The 22,114-nt window shown below is 39.0% G+C and overlaps 1 long non-coding RNA gene across 1 annotated transcript in view; it reads left to right on the top strand.

The window, feature by feature from the left end:
• LOC103101618 (uncharacterized) overlaps positions 1–22,114 on the top strand; it is a 97,697-nt gene that overhangs the window by 7,919 nt on the left and 67,664 nt on the right. Inside the window, exon 2 of the long non-coding RNA XR_469204.3 lies at positions 4,057–4,196. This is a non-coding gene — a long non-coding RNA (uncharacterized LOC103101618). The remainder of the gene's footprint in view (positions 1–4,056; positions 4,197–22,114) is intronic.

The following is a 22,114-nucleotide window of genomic DNA, read 5'->3' as shown; positions in this document are numbered from 1 at the left end:
TCAGTTCCATCCCCCCAAACAAATGCAGGAGCAAGTGCATAAATAGCTATGTGGCATTTGGGCCTATAAACAGGATTCTTTGTTATTTTGAAATGTCTTTCAGGTGACGGTCCTTTAGGTTTGTTTAACTAATCTGGCTATCCTGTATCACTATATAAAGGATCAGTGTCTTCATTCCATGCTCCAACAGAGATTGCTATGAATGGTACAGAATTAGTCTGTTACCTTTTCCTCCACAATGAATGGAAAATTCCTGGTAACAAAAATCTGAATAGAAGATGGCTTTCTCCTTGTGCAGAAGAAAAATGTTGCATAAATTGCTAAAGGAAGCATCATGGCACAATATAGTGGATAGGGAGCTGGTCTTATAGTCAGGAAAACCTGCATTTACACCCTAACTTTGTGATCTTGGTGTCAAACTCCGAATGAAGACCACTCCCTTACCTTCTGTCTTAGTATTAATTCTAAAACAGAAGAGTAGCAAGAGTTAGGCAAGCTGGGTTAAGTACTTGCCCAGAGTCATACAGCTGGGAAGTGTCTGAGGTTCCATTCGAACCCAGGTGCTCCTGACTCCTGGCCTGTCACTCTATTCACTGTGCTACCTAGTTGCCTCAGAGGCATATTGATTTAAAATGCAACACATTAACATTACCTGCATTTTGATTTGATTGTATTTCTTTTTATTTTGTTAACTATTTCCCAAGTTACAATTTAATTTAATTCAGCAGCACGGAAGAGATTTGTAAGACTATAAATTCCCTCTCTGTTGCTGATTTGTGTGGTAGAGGGAGTTTGCTCACCAGGGAGCTCTCTATGTGGATTAAATCCCAGTTTTGGACAAAAAAAAAAAGTGGTAAAGCTTTCAAGTGAGGTATTTTAATCGGATGATATTCAACAAGGGAAATGTACGAGGATACAATGAAACAATGGAATTTCTCCAAGATAGTTTAAATGAAAAATATAATCTAGCAGGCATAAAAAAATTAAGATTGGGAATTTGGTCTATGGAACTGACATAATGCAGTTTTTCCTTTTGGGGAATCTATGTTTTGATTATACTATCAGTACTACCTTTGAGAGAATTACAGCAGGAACGAGTTGCAGGTACATGTATCCCTTCTACATCTTCAAAATGGGGGGAAGCTTGGGAGAATGGCATGGGGGCTGACATTAGGATCATGATGCCCTACCGATCTAGAAAATCCCCATAAAATTTTTTGACCCTCCCTTTGTACCAGAGAAGTATGAATTTTTTTCTTTTTCTTTTATGGGGTGGCTATAATATTTTATATTCATTAATGAGTTATTAAACTTTTTAAGATATCTCTACATTTCTAGCCTTGGTGTGTTGTCTGATGGCTTTCACATTCTTATTGAAAACTTTAAAAAAGAAATTGTGTATATTTATGGTATTAAAAGATAAAATATGTTGATGCTATACAATTCTATACATATGTTTTATACATTTCTAAGTTTCTAAAATTTTTTTGTGTTATTTCTTGGCCTTTGCTGGAAGGGCCCTTAGAAATTTAGTTTGGCTCTTTTGTTTTATAGATGAAGAAACTGTGGGGTTAGAGAGAAAAATTGACCTGCCTGACATGGGCACTGTACCCCCAGAAACCCAGGCAAACTATTATCAGGGAAACTCTCTTGTTCCCTTACATCCTCCTGACTCAGAGCCTAAAAACATCCAATGACCCCTCTAGGGTCCTGAGATCTATCTTCCTTTGATCCTCCTCTAGATTTAAGATGGACAGAGAGAAGCACCCCCAGGCCCTACCTCAATCCTATCAGACATCTGTTTGTTCCCAAAAACTAAGGGATCTTTATGTCCCCAGGCAGACCCCAGTATGATCACTCCACCTCATGCCTGAGTGACTAACACTCTCTGTTGTAAAAAGTATAAAATCCCCAGAACTGATGTTGTCTAGAGGACAGCCTTTCCATTCATGCTGTCCTCCGAAGGAACTGCTCCCCATCTTGCTGTTCCACCTTGCTATCCTCCTGGCCATTCTCTACATTACCTCCTAAATTAATAAATTTCTCTTTTTGTTTTTAAGCCAAGTTTTGGAGTCTTGCATTCTTGCAAAAGGTATCCTTCCCAAACCCCAGGGGTACACATCTGCACCCCCATAACACTGCCCAAGATCACAATAATATAAATAGAATATCAGGATTCAAACCTAGGTTTTCTGACCTTCAATCATTGCAAAAGGTTTATTCTGACTTTTTGGGTACAGATAGATTTGCAGAACTTGGTCATTAACATCATTTTAGGTTGTTTCTTCTCGCTTTTCCACATCCAGCTCCACAGTTGAACTCAATTGAGTAGTACTTAAACACACACACACACACACACACACACACACACACACACACACACACACACACACACACACACACACACACACAAACCATGGTATTAAGGAAAGCCACAAAGACATAAGTAGCCAGACTCAACTTTCTTCCTAATTCACCCACCTGTAGTATAAATGTGAATGTATACAACTTAGAATCAGCTATGTAGTGGATAGATAGCTATCATACTCCATGTGGAGTAGAAAGATATTTCGTCTGGGATCTGACCCAACTCTTCTCCAAAGGAGATTGCAGTCTCTCTCTGGGACAACAAAGAGGTCCGCTGCTAGGTGCTTACCCTTTAATCCTATTTCCAAGAAGGGGTATGGGACTAGGATGATTTATCTAACTAAAATATTAGTAGTCCAGGAGTATGATGCTCTCTCTATTAGGGGTTCAGAACAGAAGGTACTTTCCTTGGTTATTTTAAACAGGAAGAAAAGAAGTAACTCATTCTTGGTTTGCATAGCTCATGCCTATCAAATGATAGTTACATTAATATAATAATCATGAATTTCCAGCTGGGAGAAAAACATCTTAGCAAAGAAATCTGTCTTTACTCTTTGGCAGTGTGAATTTTGGAAATAAAAAAATCAACCTCTCAAGGAGGTTGGCTTCTCTCCCCACCCCCACTCCCAATGTCTTCAGCTTCAGGGAGATCTGTCTGCTAAAGTCCATGCCTAGTTTCTCTCTCCCTAGTCTCTCTTGAAATCCCTTTCTTTTCTTTTAGTCTCCTCTGTGTCTGTATGAGTCTCTTCACTTTGCAGGTATATATCATAGACTCACAGAACTCTTAGTCACTCAGGGATCAGATCACCCTTTTGAATATGTAGGAGGTCAGTTATAAAACTGGTTCTTCTGGGAATCGTCATTCCCATCTGGAGTGAGACTGGGGCTACACAGATTTTGTGGTTCAGATCATTTTTCTTTTAAATGTAGAAAATAGTTTTCTAAAAAAGGTAGTAAAGGGCATTAGGGGAAAAAAAGTTTTACTTAAAAAAAAGAAAGAAATCCAAACCAAACCACAAATGGACTCTTTACTAATTTGATTTCAAGGGAAAAGAAAAAAAGAAATCTGGAGAGTTCAAATGCATTCCAATAAATCACAATTACCAATTCGGGCAGCTCCATTGACCAAGACTAGGTACCCAATTAGGTGCCCATTTATGCTGACTTTGCTTATCTGTGTGACCCTGCTTTTCTACTCCCTCATTGCTTCTTCTCTCATTTTAGACAAAAATGTTCTTTGCTTTAAAGGGACCATTTTGTGGAATATCTCAATTGTCACTTTTAGGAATGTATTCCCCGAGATCATGTGATCATGTCTAACTGAAATTTTTTTCTATAATAAAAAAATATAGCTGCAACTAAATGTTTTCCTAGTTGCAAATATATATTAAAAAAATAAAAATTTTCTATGAAGAAAATGTCCCTAAAAAAAAAGCTTAAACACCCCTACTTAACACTAAGTAAGGAAGTTCTCAAGTCACTTACTAAAATGGGTGACAACTTCAGAAACTTGTGAATCCTTTGATAAGAGTTTACAGCCTCAGGGGATGAGAGATAGAACCCATAGACACTTGCCCCCTGTGAGGTGTTAGGCAATTTGGAAGCTGTAATTAGCCCCTGTGAAGAGGTGAAGGGACAGGAAGTAACATGGAAAAAGGACTATAAAAAGTCTTGAACTTCCTGTCCTAGGTGGTCTTCGACCTGAATTTTTGGATCTTGGACTGGGACTATGGCTTGGAGCTATGATTTGAGACTTTGACCTGGGATTCTGGCTCTTGGACTGCTTCTGGTAAGACTGCTCCTGGATCGTCTTTGGAGCTTTGGCTTGGGTGAGTAAGAAGCTGATTTTCCTTTCCTGGCTTTTGGAAAGATTAGTTCTACAAAAGCCTCCCCTTCTTGGAGGAGGCTGTGTGGATTGAACCCTTGTTTAATTTACCACTGAGTCCTCTGGCTGAGGGGTTAATGAGCCCTGCCTGGGTTGAGTCTGGGACCAGAGCAACATTTAGGGTGGTAGGCTAGACTTCTTACTCTACTCTCTTTTATATTTCTCTACTTTTACTCTTTCTACCTCTTTGTAAATAAAGCTACTGAAAGTCAATTTGACTTGAGCTATAATATTTTTTAAATCGATGACCACAGTATTATATTGGAATTTTCATATATTTAGTCAAACTCTTAATTTTAATTCCTTATATATATTCATGTATACACAAATATTTCTGTTATAATTTATGCTGTAATGTGTGCTATACTAGACTTTATACTGTATACATATATGTGTGTATGTATAAGTATAGGTGTATACTTACAGCATAAACATGAAGTTAATTAGTATAAATATATAAAAACTTAAATAGAAGGTAGTTTGGGAGGGAAAGCACTTGTAGTTGGGAGGATCAGGAAAAGCTTCCTGTAGAAGTTGGAACCTGTGCTTCATCATGAAGGAAAAAAAGGACTTGTGAGGCAGAGGTAAGGAGGCAGTGTATTCCAGGCATGAGAGATGACTGGTGCAAAGTAACTGAGACTAGAAATGGAATTACCTAAGTGAGTAGCAGAGAGAAAGCCAATTTGTATGGATCATAGAGTACAGGAAGGAGAGTGATATCTAATAAGACTGGAAAGATAGTTTTAGGACAGGTTGTATGAGATTTGAAAAAGTAAACAGAGGAATTAATATTTTATCCTAGAGGAAACAGGAATCACTTAACCTAAGTAACTTCATATTGGAGTCTATGCTTAGTCACTTATGCTATCTCAAACAATAAATCACAATCATCATTCTGCACAATTTCCTAAATGTGATTCATATGGAGTACAAACCTCTTCTCCTATCCTCTTCATCTCCAACCCTCTTGATTTCATCTCCCATTTTTTCCCTTTCCCCTACTTTCTGGAAAAAAAGGGAGCCATTAATTAGGGTTATAACCATAATTAGGGAATGATGTTGGTAATGATCCAACAAAAGAGACTGAGAAGGAGTAGTCAGACAGGTAGGAGGTGAATTAGGAGAGAGCCATGTCCTGAAAACTCAAAGGAAAGAGTATTTGGTAGGGGGAAGTGATCAGTGGCATCAAATGAAGGATATAGATCAAGAAGGATTAAGTCTAAGGAAAGTCATTCAATCTGGCAATACAGAAAATGGTAACTTTGGGAAAAGCTTTTGCAGGGAGCAATGAGGTCAAAGACCAAATTACAAAAGTTAAGTAGTGAGGGAGAATAAAGGAAACAGAATAAATGGAAACAATTTTTTTTCAAGGAGTTTGGCAGAGAAAAAGGTAGAGAGACATAGAATGATAGTTTAAGGGGAATGGTAGAGTAGTACTTTTTTTTTTTTTTAGGAAGGGGGCATGGGCATGTTTCAAGACACTAGGGAAAGAGTCAGTTGATAAGGAGAGGTTGGAAATTTTAGAGGGGAAGGAAAGACTAAAGATGCAGTCTGCTGCAAAGGATAGGAGGGGATGGGATCAAATGCACATGTAGGGATGCTGACTTTGGAAAGGAAAGGGGCCATTTTTTGGTCAGAGTTGAGAAAAGGAGAAAGTGGGAAGTGATTTAAAGGGATTTTGAGATGAAGAGAATGGGAGAAAAGGTCTGTACCCCACATGAATCATGTTTAGGAAATTTTACAGTGATAGTTGTGATTTATTGTTTGATGTAGAATAAGTGATTAGATTCCAATATGGCATCACTTAGATTAAATGATCCTAATGATATATAAGCCATGACAGACAACCTGTTCTTTCCTACTGGTCCAACTTATTCTGTCCCTATGTCAAACATGTAAAGATTAATAGCACCTGATCCTACAAGGCTCCCAGCAGTTGCTGGTATAGCAGTTGCACACCTGTTTCTGGAATTCCTGATCAAGAATTTGAAACCTCACTTAATTTAACTTTCCCAGCCAAGTCTAGTATCCATAGCAACCTTGGGGCATTTCTTCAGCACATGTGATTTTTCTGTAAAACCTTGTACCTGGGTTTTAATCTGAGCTAGGAGGCCAAATAGAGTATGCAACCTTTTCAGAGATACCACACTATTCTTTGGACCAATGTAATATTTATTGGAAAAATGGGGTGGGATTGAAGAACAGAGGATAGGGAAGGTTTTGTTCAGGGAAATGGGGAAGTTGAAGGGTGAGAGGGAATATGGCTGCTGCTGAGGTAAAAGGAGAGAGGTGCCCCCTGATGAGAGGCTATTTTTGAAAAATGAGGTTCCTGAGAAGAGTCACTTATGATAGCCTACGGGGATGTCTTCTCTAAGGATTTATGCTGAGGATGCCCCAGAGCAGGTAAGCATAGACCCTCCTGAGGGACAAGCCTCCCCTGACCAAGGTCACCCAGCAAGGGTCCAATAAGGACCTGTTTCTAGTTGAATGGCTGTCCTGAGGTTCAGCTCCCTCTATGTCCACTGAAATGTTAGTCCTCTTATCTGACTATGATATCCAATAAAGATAAATTTTAATAACAAGTTGGATTGGGAGGGTATCAGGGAAGAGGGAAGAGGGATTCCCTAGATGAGGTTTTAGTTTCAGCTTTTGATGTTGAGGCCAGGCCTCACAGGCTGGTGGGGGATTTCTGTTATTCCTGTTTATGCTATATCTGTGCTAGCTTTCTTAATTTCAAAAATCTTAGCAGTAGACAGCAAGAGGAAGAAAGTTCTGACATTCAGAGCTGGTGAGCCTGTATCTTTGGGCTGACACCCTTAAAGACTGGCCTTACTGTCTAAACTGCTTCCCTTCCGTCCTTTTGTTGATGACATGATCACAGGAATCCAAGGGGGGTGCACAGTTGGGAAAATCAGGAAAATAGAGGCACTATCCAGAGAGAGGGAGAGAGCTCCTTTCTCTTCCAGGGCCAGGAAGGAAGTGCTCATCACAAGACCAACTGCCACTCCTAGTTGTCCCTTCCCCCACCAACTGTCTGTCTTGTCAATATCTTCTCTCTCTAATATTCCCACTGTTGTTTGTTCCAGTTCAGTGGCAGAAAGTCCAGAACTTGCTCTAGTTTTCCTTTTCACACCAACCATCCAAATAAACCTGATCTTTGCTATATCCATATTTTTCTGGTGATGCTATATGGCTATTATTATTATTTTTTAGTTTTTATCTATTTATTTAGAATATTTTTCCATGGTTATATGATTCATGGCTTCTTCCCTTCTTCTTCCCTCCCTCATCCTGAAGCTGACAAGCAATTACAATGGTTTATACATGTATCATTGTTCAAAACCCATTTCCATGTTTTTTATATTTGCAAAAGTTATCTTTTAATATTAAAACCATAATCATATCCCTATTGAACCATGTGATTGATCATACGTTTTTCTTTTGCATTTCTGTTCCCTAAGTTATTTCTCTGATTGTGAATAGTATTCTTTCTCATAAGTCCCTCAGAATTGCATTGCTGCTAGTAGAGAAGTCCATTACATTTAATTGTGCCATAATGTATCAGTCTCTATGTACAATGTTTTCCTGGTTCTGTTCCTTTTGTTCTGAATAAATTCCTGGAGGCCTTTCTAGTTCACATGGAATTCCTCCAGTTCATCATTCCTTTTAGAATAATAGTATTCCATCACCATCAGATAACACAATTTATTTAGCCATTCTCCAATCAGACACCCCCTCATTTTCCAATTTTTTTGACACCACCAAGTGTGTGGATATAAATATTTTTGTACAAGTCTTTTTCTTTATTATCTCTTTGGGGTACAAACCCAGCAGTGGTATAGCTGGACCAAAGGGCAGGCATTCTTTTAAACCCCTTTGCACATAGTTCCAAATTGCCCTCTAGAAAGGTTGGACCAATTCACAACTCCACCAGCAGTGTATTAGTGATCCAATTTTGCCTCATCCCCTCCAACATTTATCACTTTCCTTTGCTGTCATATCAGTCAGTTTAGTTTGATAGTTGTAAGGTGGTACCTCAGAGATGTTTTAATTCCCATTTCTCCAATAAGGAGGAATTTAGAACACTTTCATGTGCTTATAGATAGTTTATTGAAAGTCTCGTCATGTGAGAACTGCCTATTCATGCCCCTTGACCATTTGTCAATTGGGGAATGGCGTGATTTTTTTGTAAATTTCACTTAGTTACTTTATTTTTTATTTTATTTTTTATTAATTATTTTTTTTTAATTTGGTCAATTTCAAACATTATTCCTTGGTTACAAAAATCATATTCCATTCCTCCCTCCCCTACCCTGCCACCCGTCCCATAGCCAATGCTCAATTCCACTGAATATTACATGTATCCTTGATCAGAACCCATTTCCATGTTGTTGTTTGCATTAGGATATTAAATTTAGAGTCTACATCTACAATCCTATCCCCTTGACCCATGTAATCAAGCAGCATTTTTTCTTCTGTGTTTCTACTCCGACAGTTTTCCCCCTGAATATGGATAGTGTTCTTTCTCATTGATCCCTCCAGGTTGTTCAGGAACACTGCACTGCCATTAATGGAGAAGTCCATTACATTTGATTATACCACAGTGTATCAGTCTCTGTGTACATTGTTCTGATTCTGCTCCTTTTGCTCTGCATCACTTCCTGGAGGTTGTTCCAGTTGCCATGGAATTCCTCTACTTTATTATTCCTTTGAGCACAATAGTATTCCATCACCAACAGATACCACAATTTGTTCAGCCATTCCCCAATTGAATGGCATCCTCTCACATTTTCCAATTTTTGGCCACCACAAAGAGTGCAGCTATGAATATTCTTGTACATGTATATTTCCTTATTATCTCTTTGGGGTACAAACCCAACAGTGCTATGGCTGGATCAAAGGGCAGACAGTCTTTTATTGACCTTTGGGCATAGTTCCCAATTGCCCTCCAGAATGGTTGGATCAATTCACAACTCCACCAACAATGAATTAATGTCCTAACTTTGCCACATCCCCTCCAGCATTCATAACTTTCCATTGCTGTCATGTGAGCCAATCTGCTAGGTGTAAGATGGTACCTCAAAGTTGTTTTGATTTGCATCTCTCTGATTAAAAGAATAAAATTAAAATTATATCTCTACTAATAAAAATATATTTTACGAGGTATACTAAGGATTATTAGAAATCAAGGAATAAAGAAGATACAAAATAATAACCATGTGCCCATGGCTGATTAGCCAATTCAGAATCCCCACCCTTAGCTTACTTACTACATCATTGCAATGGAATGGAAGAGAGAGAGAGAGGCATTACTGCCAGTTAAATACCAATTGTGATCTTGCCAACCTGGGAACTCAGGTGAGATTATAGGGAATTCTGGGAAACACCAAGGACTTCTGGGGATTGAAGTCTGGGGTTCAAAATCTCCCCTTATACATACCCACCTGTGATCCTATTGGGAAACCAGTTTCCCCCAAAGGATCATGGAAACATAATCAACTTAAAGATCGCAATAATTTATGGATAAGAGAACAAAACCAACCCTAACCCTACCCATACCTCCTGTCCTTCCCCGTCAGCCCTAGACCCTCCCCCTACCTATACCTCCTACCCTGCCCCCTCAGCCCTAGCCACTCCCCTTCTCCATACCCCCTGCCCCACCCCTCAGCCCATGTCCCTTCCCCTACACATGCCTCCTACCCTGCCCCCTCAGCCTATGTCCCCCCTACCCATGCCTCCTACTCTACCTCCTCAGCCCATCTTCCTTCCCCTACCCATTCCTCCTGCCCTGCCCCATCAGCCCTAGTCCCTATCCCTGCCTATGATTCTTCCACTCTCACCCCCTTGCCCTGGCTACCCCAACCACCCATGCTACCTCCCCTGCCCACACTACCTTAACCCCCCCACTTTTAACCATCCCACCCCTTCCTCTTCTCTTACCTACCCCATTGAAAATGGAGCAAGAATAGGAACACTAGATAATTCAGATAGAAGTTTATTTCCATTAAGGGAAGTACCGACCTTTAATAAAGATGGGAACTTGGTATCTCTAAGACACCATACATCTTTTAACCATGAAGATTTAGATAAATTTAAGAAAGATCGTCCATCATTTGAGGAAGAACCAGTATTAATTATAAAAAAATTGGAGAACATATTCAGAACATTTGACCCCACTTGGATGGATGTTGAAAATTTGTTAGAAAAATTTCTGACAAAGAGAGAAAAAAATAATGTCATCTCTCTGGCTAATCAGAAGTGAGGTAAAGGAGCACACCATTGGCCAACTGAAAATCCACACTGGAACCTATAAACGCCAAAACTGTAAGGATAATTTTAGTGTTTTGACTTAAAATCTAAGTAAGTGGTTGCCATAGGAAATTCCCAAATATGAAAATACCCAAGTCATCTGGGGATTTATGGAGATTTTAATAAAAATGAAGGAGAGAGAGAGAGAGAGAGAGAGAGAGAGAGAGAGAGAGAGAGAGAGAGAGAGAGAGAGAGAGAGATTGAGAGAGAGAGAGAGATTGAGAGAGAGAGAGAGAGAGAGAGAGAGAGAGAGAATTAATAGAGAATTAATTTAAACTGTTCTGGCTCAGGTTGAGCCAAGCAGTAGAAAAAGGCCTAGGCCAAAATGGCCTAGGCCTGAGCCTAAGGGAGAGCGAGTCAGTCTTTATCACTCACCACAAGACTGTTTCCAAGCTGGGTTCTTCCACTCCAAACTGAAATTCCTCTCCAAAATGAATTCAATTGCAAACTCAATTTTTCTTGAACTGACTTTTTACCCTTCCTTTTAAAGAAAATTTTCTCTTATGTCACCTCCCCTAAATTTCCACATCTACCAATCACAGTAGACGCTTTTTTCCAGGACTGCCCATTCTTAGTTTTCACTTTCTTTGGTTTTCACCTTCTCTGGTTAGATTAAATCTTCTGAGTACTTCACACCTCTCTGTTAAGCTTGCCTTTTATAAGTCACTTGACCTTTCTGGTACTAATTTAACCTTTACAGGTACTTAACACCTTTTTGTATTAGATGTAAAAATAGACCTAGCTTAAGGTTCTAGCTTTACTATAAGGTATGGGTTGGGGAATTTCATTGTTCAATCAAGAGTTTACAACTTTATCTTCCTCTAAGGCACTGTCTGAGTAGGATGGAGTAATTCTAAAAGTTCACAAACCCCAATGTTGTACTAGATCACACAAAACTAAACCAGGCCAGAGAAGCATTATTGATAGACATGAGAGCTTGCTCTGATAGACTTGAAAAATGGTCAAAATTTGAAATAACCTGACAAGGAATTGATGAGACCCCCTCCCAGTTTATGGACAGACTTATTGACGTAGGAAATACATATATGGACCTGGATTTGTCCAAAGAAAGGGACATTAGACAAATATGCAGGCAATTCGTTAAGAATTGTTGTTCAGTGGTAAAAGACTACTTTAAAATTAGCTGACCTGATTGAAACTCTATGGACCTCAGAGAATTGAGGAGAGTAGCAGCCTATGTTTATAAGGTTTGTGCAAAAAGACATGAGGCACACAATAAGTCAGTGGAAGACTTAATGAAAGGTATTGAAATGTTAAAGAGACATTTGAAAAATAAGGGAGAGATCATAGCCCCTTTTCAGGAATCCACAAATAAATCATTAACATGCTTTTTCTGTGGGAAGAGAGGCCATGCAATGATGGTCTGTAGGAGGTGGCTATGGGAAAAAAGAAATGATAACAACTTTAGAAATAATAACTATAGGAACCATAATGCCAATCAAAATAATGACAGTGTTCCAAATGAGGAAAATGATAATACCCAACACAATGACCAATAACAATATATAAAAAATGGAACTCTTCCATGCTACACTCTGGGAGAAAATCCCCAACAGTGTGGGGGATCCCAAAAAACTACCCAAGCACATTTATGAAGGTATGAAGGGGGGCGAGGGCCTTGGAAACAAAGAGTGAAACCTTTGATTTTCCAGAGCCTGATATTTTAATGCTAATAATCCCTATACACTCCCTTCCACATAGTAAGGAACCTCATGTCACTTTAAAGGTGGGAAATTCATACTATGATTGTCTTTTGGACAGTGGGGCATCTAGGTCAGTTTTGGTAAGCAAACCAGATGCAAAACATGACTCTATTGGCTCTCTAAATGTAGTAGGTGTATCAGGAACACAGTTAAAGGTCCCAAAATTTTCTCCTCATATGGTATGTGTGGGACCCTGAACTGTTGAACATTCTTCTCTTTTAATGCCTGGATCCCCCACAAACATGCTGGGGAGAGATTTACTATGCAAACTACAAGCCACAATAATTTGTGCCCCAGATGGCTCTATATCCTTGAAAGTGCCTGAGGAATCTTTAAATTTATACCCTGTAACTCTCTTGGAGAGTCAGGAGGAGAAAGAACCTCCCACCTTTGAAATACCTATAGATATTCCAGAATCTCTTTGGGCCACATCTTCTTCTGATGTAGGCTTACTTAAATCAGCTGTTCCTGTGAAAATTAAAACTAAATCCAGCCCACCTCCTTCCATTCCTCAGGATCCTCTCTCAAAGGAGGCAATAGAGTGCATTAACCCAGTAATAAACCCATTAGTCAACCAGGGCATCATAATTTCCTGTAAATCTGAATACAACATGCCCAAATTGCCCATTAAAAAACCAAAAAGGGACTTCCGGGTAATCATGGCTGCAATCTAGACGCCACACGCTTCCTCTCCCCGGCACAGGACGAAATAGACTACATCAAAGGAGCATAAAAATCACCTTTGGAGGAACAGAAGGACACCCCAGTATTCCCAGTACTCCACAGAGGGGAAGGTACGTGGGGCTTGAACATTTCCACACTATAATAATAAGGAGGAAAAGCTTGCACAGAAAAGTGAACTGAGCCGCCCTTCCCTCACCCCACCTCCCCCACTAAACCAGAGTGAGTTACCTGAGCGCTCACCGAGACAGCGAGTGAGTGGGGAAAGTCTCTGTCTGGGGGGGGGGCACTCCAGGGTCCTTGGGATCTGGGGACTGCCAGGAAAAAACGTCTCAGGGTGGTTTCACTGGAGAATCTGGCGCTGATTACGGGGGTCAGCGGAGCTGTACTTGGGGTGGCTGCGCTGAACATCTCTGCGGAGCTAAACACCAGGGGCGGACCACGCACTGATTATCTGGGCGGAGCTGAACACCTGGGCAGTGTGGCTGTGATCAGGGACCCAGTACTCTAAGAAACCTCGGAGGCTGGGAAGAACTAGTCTGAAGCAACCTAAATTCACAGAAAAACCGCCCATATAACCCAGACCCCAGACCAAAAAGGAAAGGGGAATAAAACCACCAAAGGGATGGCTCACATGGCCCAAAATCGCTTAAGCCTCCAGGAAGAAAGGGAAAAAAGTGACTATTGAAAACTTTTATGGTGGAAGTACCCAAGGAAAAGAGGAGAATGAGGAGGAAATCCAAAAAAAAATCAGAACATGCCTCCCAAAATGGAAACTATCAACAAGCTCTGGAAGATCTCAAACTGGAACTTATCCAAAAGATGGAAACCTGGAAAGAAAAATGGGAGAAAGAGATCAGCAGTCTGACAGATAAGACTGCTCAATTGGAAAAAGAACTCGAAGCATCCAATAGAAAGGCAGACAAAGCTGAAAAGCAAAACCAGTCCCTAACGACCAGAATCAAGCAACTCGAAGAAAGCGAGATGATAAAGCAGCAAGAATCAATAAAGCAAACCCAAAAAATTAATGAATTAGAATAAAACATAAAATATCTCACTGAGAAGGTCACCAATCTCGAAAACAGAGGGAGAAGAGAAAACCTCCGAATTATCGGTCTCCCAGAAAAACCAGAGATAAACAATAAACTCGATATTATTCTACAGGAGATTATAAAAGAAAATTGCCCCCACGTTCTGGAGCAAGGGGGCAAAATAGAAATAGAAAGGATTCATAGAACACCTTCTATACTAAATCCCCAAAAGACAACCCCTAGGAATGTAATTGCCAAATTCAAGAGCTTCCAAGAAAAGGAGAAAATCCTACAAGAAGCCAAGAAGAGGAGCTTCAGATATAAGGGGGATCCCATAAGGATCACACACGACTTAGCAGCTAACACACTAAGAGACCGCAAAGCATGGAACACGATATTTAGAAAGGCAAGAGAGCTGGGTCTCCAACCAAGAATCAACTACCCAGCAAAACTGACTATATATTTCCAGGGGAAAGTATGGGCATTCACCAAAATAGAAGATTTCCAAGCATTTGCTAAGAAAAGACCAGAGCTCTGTGGAAAGTTCAATATCCAAGCACAGAAAGCAAGAAAAACATGAAAAGGTAAATATGAAAGAAAGGGAAAAGGAGATAAATCTTATCTTTTCTTTAAGTCAAACTCTCTTCTATAAGGACTACATTTACATCAAATTATATATATTAATATGTGGGGAAAATGTTTTGTGTAACTCTCATAAATTGTAGCATCATAAGAGTAGTTAGAAGAAATATGCCTAGGGAAAGATTGGGGCATTAAGAAGATTTGTGGAAAGTGGGGGCAAAGAAAGGAAAAGGGAGGAGGGAACCATTGATAATACTAAGATTAACTTCAAGAAATAGGGGGGGACTCAATAGAATAATCTTTCCCATATAAAGATACACATGGGAAGGGGAGGGGAAGAACTCTCATATGAGAAGGAGAGGAAGAGAGCGTGAAGTGGAATTACTTAAACCTTACTCTCAGTGAAATCAAATCTGAGAGGGAAGAACATCTAGATCCAGTGGGATCCTGAATTCTATCTTATCCATTAGGGCAAGAAATAAAGGAAAATTAAGGAGGGGGAGGGGGAGGGAGTATAAAAAGGGAGGGAAGGAGAGGGAGGAGGGGAAGGGAGCATAAAAAGGGAGGGGCTAGAAAGTGAAGCATCTCAAGGGAGGGGACTAGGGGGACTGACCTAAAGTAAATCACTGGTTCAAAAGGAGAAAGCTAAAGAAGAAAGGTCAGAACTAGGGGAAGATATCAAAATGCCAGTGAATCCACAAATGACAATCATAACTTTGAACGTGAATGGGATGAACTCACCCATAAAATGTAGACAAATAGCAGATTGGATTAGAACCCCAAACCCTACCATATGTTGTCTTCAAGAAACACATATGAGATGGGTTGACACTCACAAGGTTAGAATTAAAGGTTGGAGTAAGACCTTTTGGGCCTCAACTGATAGAAAGTAGGCAGGAGTTGCAATCATGATATCTGACAAAGCCAAAGCACAAATAGACCTGATCAAAAGAGATAGGGAAGGTAAATATATTCTGCTAAAAGGGAGTATAGACAATGAGGAAATATCACTAATCAACATGTATGCACCAAATGGTATAGCATCCAAATTTTTAATAGAGAAACTAGGAGAATTGAAGGAGGAAATAGACAGTAAAACCATATTAGTGGGAGACTTGAACCAACCACTATCAAATTTAGATAAATCAAACCAAAAAATAAACAAGAAAGAGGTAAAAGAGGTGAATGAAATCTTAGAAAAATTAGAGTTAATAGACATATGGAGAAAAATGAATAGGGACAAAAAAGAATACACCTTCTTTTCAGCACCACATGGCACATTCACAAAAATAGACCATACACTACATCATAGAAACATGGCACTCAAATGCAGAAAAGCAGAAATAATAACTGCAGCCTTTTCAGATCACAAGGCAATAAAAATATTGATCAGCAAGGGTACATGGAGAGCCAAATCAAAAATTAATTGGAAATTAAATAACATGATACTCCAAAATCGGATAGTTAGAGAAGAAATCATAGAAACAATTAATAATTTCATTGAAGAAAATGACAACGGCGAAACATCCTTTCAAACCTTATGGGATGCAGCCAAGGCAGTACTTAGAGGAAAATTCATATCCCTGAGTGCATATATTAACAAATTAGGGAGGACAGAGATCAAGGAATTGGAAATGCAAATCAAAAAACTTGAGAACAAACAAATTAAAAACCCCCAGAAGAAAACCATACTAGAGATCCTAAAAATTAAGGGAGAAATTAATAAAATCGAAAGTGACAGAACTATTGAGCTAATAAACAAGACTAGAAGCTGGTACTTTGAAAAAACAGACAAAATAGACAAAGTACTGGTTAATCTAATTAAAAAAAGGAAAGAAGAAAGGCAAATTAACAGCATCAAGGATGAAAAGGGGCATCTCACCTCCAATGAAGAGGAAATTACGGCAATCATTAAAAACTACTTTGCCCAACTATATGGCAATAAATATACCAACCTAGGTGGATATGGATGAATATTTACATATGGATGAATTTACATATGGATGAATATTTACAAAAATATAAGTTGCCTAGACTAACAGAAGAAGAAATAGATTTCTTAAATAATCCCATATCAGAAAAAGAAATCCAACAGGCCATCAAAGAACTTCCTAAGAAAAAATCCCCAGGGCCTGACGGATTCACCAGTGAATTCTATCAAACATTCAGAGAACAGTTAATCCCAATACTATACAAACTATTTGACATAATAAGCAAAGAGGGAGTTCTACCAAACTCCTTTTATGACACAAACATGGTACTAATTCCAAAGCCAGGCAAGCCAAAAACAGAGAAATAAAATTATAGACCAATCTCCCTAATGAATATAGATGCAAAAATCTTAAATAGGATACTAGCAAAAAGACTCCAGCAAGTGATCAGAAGGGTCATCCACCATGATCAAGTAGGATTTATACCAGAGATGCAGGGCTGGTTCAACATTAGGAAAACTATCCACATAATTGACCATATCAACAAGCAAACCAACAAGAACCACATGATTATCTCAATAGATGCAGAAAAAGCCTTTGATAAAATACAACACCCATTCCTACTAAAAACACTAGAAAGCATAGGAATAGAAAGGTCATTCCTAAAAATAATAAACAGTATATATCTAAAACCATCAACTAATATCATCTGCAATGGGGATAAACTAAATCCATTCCCATTAAGATCAGGAGTGAAACAAAGATACCCATTATCACCTCTATTATTTGACATTGTATTAGAAACACTAGCAGTAGCAATTAGAGAAGAAAAAGAAATTGAAGGCATTAAAATAGGCAAGGAGGAGACCAAATTATCGCTCTTTGCAGATGACATGATGGTCTACTTAAAGAGTCCTAGAGATTCAACCGAAAAGCTAATCGAAATAATCAACAAATTTAGCAAAGTTGCAGGATACAAAATAAACCCACATAAGTCATCAGCATTTCTATATAATTCCAACACAGCTCAGCAGCAAGAACTAGAAAGAGAAATCCCATTCAAAATTACCTTAGACAAAATAAAATACTTAGGAATCTATCTCCCGAGACAAACACAGGATCTATATGAACACAACTACAAAACACTTTCCACACAACTAAAACTAGACTTGAACAATTGGAAGAACATTAACTGCTCATGGGTAGGACGAGCCAATATAATAAAAATGACCATCCTACCCAAACTCATGCCATGCCCATGGAACTTCCAAAAAATATTTTTACTGATTTAGAAAAAACCATAACAATGTTCATTTGGAAGAACAAAAGATCAAGGATATCCAGGGAAATAATGAAAAAAAAAAACAAAGGAAGGGGGTCTTGCAGTCCCAGATCTCAGACTATATTATAAAGCAGCGGTCATCAAAACAATTTGGTACTGGCTAAGAGACAGAAAGGAGGATCAGTGGAATAGACTGGGGGCAAGCAACCTCAGCAAGACAGTATATGACAAACCCAAAGATCCCAGCTTTTGGGACAAAAATCCACTATTTCATAAAAACTGCTGGGAAAATTGGAGGACAGTGTGGGAAAGATTAGGCTTAGATCAACACCTTACACCCTACACCAAGATAAATTCAAAATGGGTGAATGACTTGAACATAAAGAAGGAAACTTTAAGAAAATTAGGCGAACACAGAATAGTATACATGTCAGACCTTTGGGAAGGGAAATACTTCAAAACCAAGCAAGAATTAGAAAGAGTTACAAAATGCAAAATAAATAATCTGGATTACATCAAATTAAAACGTTTTTGTACAAACAAAACCAATGTAACCAAAATCAGAAGGGTAGCAACAAATTGGGAAACAATCTTCATAAAAACCTCTGACAAAGTTTTAATTACTCAAATTTATAAAGAACTAAATCAATTGTACAAAAAATCAAGCCATTCTCCAATTGACAAATGGGCAAGGGACATGAACAGTCAGTTATCAGCCAAAGAAATCAAAACTATTAATAAGCACATGATAAAGTACTCTACATCTCTTATAATCAGAGAGATGCAAATCAAAACAACTCTGAGGTATCACCTCACACCTAGCAGATTGGCTAACATGACAGCTATGGAAAGTAATGAATGCTGGAGGGGATGTGGCAAAGTGGGGACATTAATTCATTGCTGGTGAATTTGTGAATTGATCCAACCATTCTGGAGGGCAATTTGGAACTATGCCCAAAGGGTGATAAAAGACTGTCTGCCCTTTGATCCAGCTATAGCACTGCTGGGTTTGTACCCCAAAGAGATAATAAGGAAAAAGACTTGTACAAGAATATTCATAGCTGCACTCTTTGTGGTGGCCAAAAATTGGAAAACGAGGGGATGCCCGTCAATTGGGGAATGGCTGAACAAATTGTGGTATATGTTGGTGATGGAATACTATTGTGCTAAAAGGAATAATAAAGTAGAGGAATTCCATGGAGACTGGAACAACCTCCAGGAAGTGAGGCAGAGCGAAAGGAGCAGAACCAAAAAAACATTGTACACAGAGACTGATACTTTGTGGTACAATCGAAGGTGATGGACTTCTCCATTAGTATCAATGCAATGTCCCTGAACAATCTGCAGGGATCTAAAAAATACTACCCACAAGCAGAGGATAAACTGTGGGAGTAAAAACACCGATGAAAAGCAAATGCTTGACTACAGGGTCGGAGGGGATAAGACTGAGGAGAGACTCTAAATGAACACTATAATGCAAATTCCAACAACAGGGAAATGGGTTCGAGTCAAGAACACATGTGATAACCAGTGGAATCGTGCATCGGCTATGGGAGAGGGAAAGGTGGGGGGGGGAGGGGAGGAAAAGAAAATGATCTTTGTTTCCAGTGAATAATGTATGGAAACGACCAAATAAAATAATGTCTAAAAATTAAACAAACAAACAAACAAAAAAAAAAACAAAAAGGAGGCCCAATGGAAAGCACCTCTATAGATTCATACAGGATTTGAGGGCTGTGAACAATCACAGGCATTTTCTGATCAGCGAATTACAAGGTATGAAATAACCTTGTTAAACAATGAAAATATTTCTCTAAAATGCTGTACAACCCTTAACCCTGCCACCTTGTTTCCAGATTTACCAACTTCAGGAGAACCATTACACAATTGTGAAACACTAGTGTCCATGGCAGAAAAGCCTTCGAGATGATCTCTTGGACACTCCTTTAAACACCTCAGATTTGGTCTTATTTATTTATGATTCTTCTTTTATGAGGAATGGCACATGGCTACACTGGAGCTTTTGTAGTCACAGAATTTGCCAATGTGTGGTCAGTTTCACTGCCCTCTAATATTAGCGCTCAAGGGGCAGAACTCATAGCTCTGAAACATGCCTGTATAATTACCAAGGGTAAAAAGGCAACAATTTATATGGATTCTAGATATGCTTTTGGCATTTGTCACTCAGTTGGGATGCTATGGCTCCAGAGAGGATTTTTAACCTCAGCTAGAATATCTATAGCTAATGCAGAAATTATTAATGAAGATCTTTGTGCTCTCCAGATGCCTGAAGCCTTAGCCATTGCTGTGCCCATACAGGTGGCACTGACCCTGTCTCTAGGGGGAAATGACCGGGCAGATACTGCTGCAAAGCTAGCAGTCATAGAAGGGCCTGAATTAATTTTAACATTAACAACCACCAATGACTTAAATTTATCACTTTCCTATAATGAAAAGGAAGTGGAAAAATGGAAACAAAATTCAAAACTGTAGTGAGGTGGGCCTCCTTTTCCCCTTGCTTGGATTTGCATCAGACAAAGATGTGGATTGACCTTTGAACACCTACCCATCCCGTGCCCAAGGTAGGAACAGTAAACACAAAGGAAGCATGATAACATCTGTGAAAAACATGTTTTTCTGCTTTTTGGTTCCTGTTAGTTCCTGGAATATAAAGTCATAAATTCCTGTGGTTTTTGCCTATATATACTCTGTGTGAAGCAAATAAATTTGTCACTATGCTTTTCATATAGTATCGTTTGTTACTCCTCATTTTCATTACCCCAAGTAGGATCGCACAGGACTGGCCGAACCTGTGAATGGAAGACTACACAAAACAAATCAGATTAATGGGGTATAGGTGTCATCTGAAGGAAAACCCCTGCTCCCTAGAAGTCCAATCAACAAATTTGGCAATCTGTTCATAAAAAAGGTCACTTTGGTACCCAGGGCATCGTGGACTCAGTTAAGAGAGTATGGATAGCCCCTGGTATCACTACCATAGCCTCTAAAGTGTGTTCAGCCTGCTCTACCTGCCATACATATAACCAACATGCCTTTTGTGGCAAAGCCTTTGGCGGGCATCCTCTGGCTTACACACCTTTTAAGTACCCGCAGATAGGTTTTATAACAATGACAAAGACTGGACAATATAAATTTTGTCTAGTCATAGTAGACCAACTGACCAGATGGCCAGAAGCATTCTCTATAACCCGAGCCACATTAGGTTTTGTTGCTAAGGTACTTTTAAAAGAGATTATTCCTCGCTTTGGCTTGCCAGCACGTATTGATTCTGATAGAGGAAGTCATTTTACTGATTCTGTTCTAAATCAGATATATTCTTGCTTGGGGATAACTCCCAAATTCCATGTTCCATATCATCCTCAGAGCTCAGGCCAAGTTGAAAGAATGAACAGAGAACTTAAAAGTATGACTGGCAAATTAAGCACCAAGATCCATTTAAAATGCTCTGAAATTCTCCCTCTGGCACTATTTTATCTTAGAAGCAAGCCTAGGGGAGACTTACACATCCCACCATTTGAGATGCTTTTTGGACATCTGCCTATACAGTCTAAGCCTTTCTCCCCTGCATATACATCATTATTAGGGGGAGATACTACTATTGCTTCCTATATACAGGAATTAATAGCACAAACTGTGTGAACTCCATGAATCCAGAGCTGCAGTACAAGCCGGACCACTAGACTTTTAACTTCATGACCTGAACCCATGAGGCAAGGTGTATATTAAGAACTTCCAAGAGACGGGAGGTTCTAGGTTCAAATCTGGCCTCAGATACTTCCCAGCTGTGTGACCCTGGGCAAGTCACTTGATCCCCATTGTCTAGCCCTTACCACTCTTCTGCCTTGGAGACAATACACAGCATTGAATCCAATATGGAAGGTAAGGGTTTAAAAAAAAAAAAAAGAACTTCCTTATGGAAGCAGCTCAGCCTTCCTGGGAAGGGCCATTCCAAATATTGTTAAGTACTCCAACATCTATAAAAATTGGAGAGAAGGACTCTTGGATTCATTGTTCACATATAAAGAGAGCATCTTCTATTGAAACTGATTGACTGTATCCTATAAATGCATTGGAGGTAATAATCCATTGACAAGTAGATGCCTTTTTTAAAAACACTTTGAATTCTTTAATTTTTTTCTCTTTTCTCTTTTTCCTTATATTTATTATTGCTTTTCTTTTATTTTGATTAGAATATTTTATTTTTCCCTTTTCTCATTTCTTGTACTTAAGGTACATACAATAAATATTAATTTTTATTCTAAAATAATATAAGTTTAAATATATTTATACTTGCTATAATA

Source organism: Monodelphis domestica, chromosome 6 (genome assembly GCF_027887165.1).
Source record: "Monodelphis domestica isolate mMonDom1 chromosome 6, mMonDom1.pri, whole genome shotgun sequence".
In the NCBI taxonomy this organism is placed as follows: Eukaryota; Metazoa; Chordata; class Mammalia; order Didelphimorphia; family Didelphidae; genus Monodelphis; species Monodelphis domestica.
Note: the sequence above shows the minus strand (reverse complement) of the source record. Positions and strands in the feature narration are given on the sequence as shown.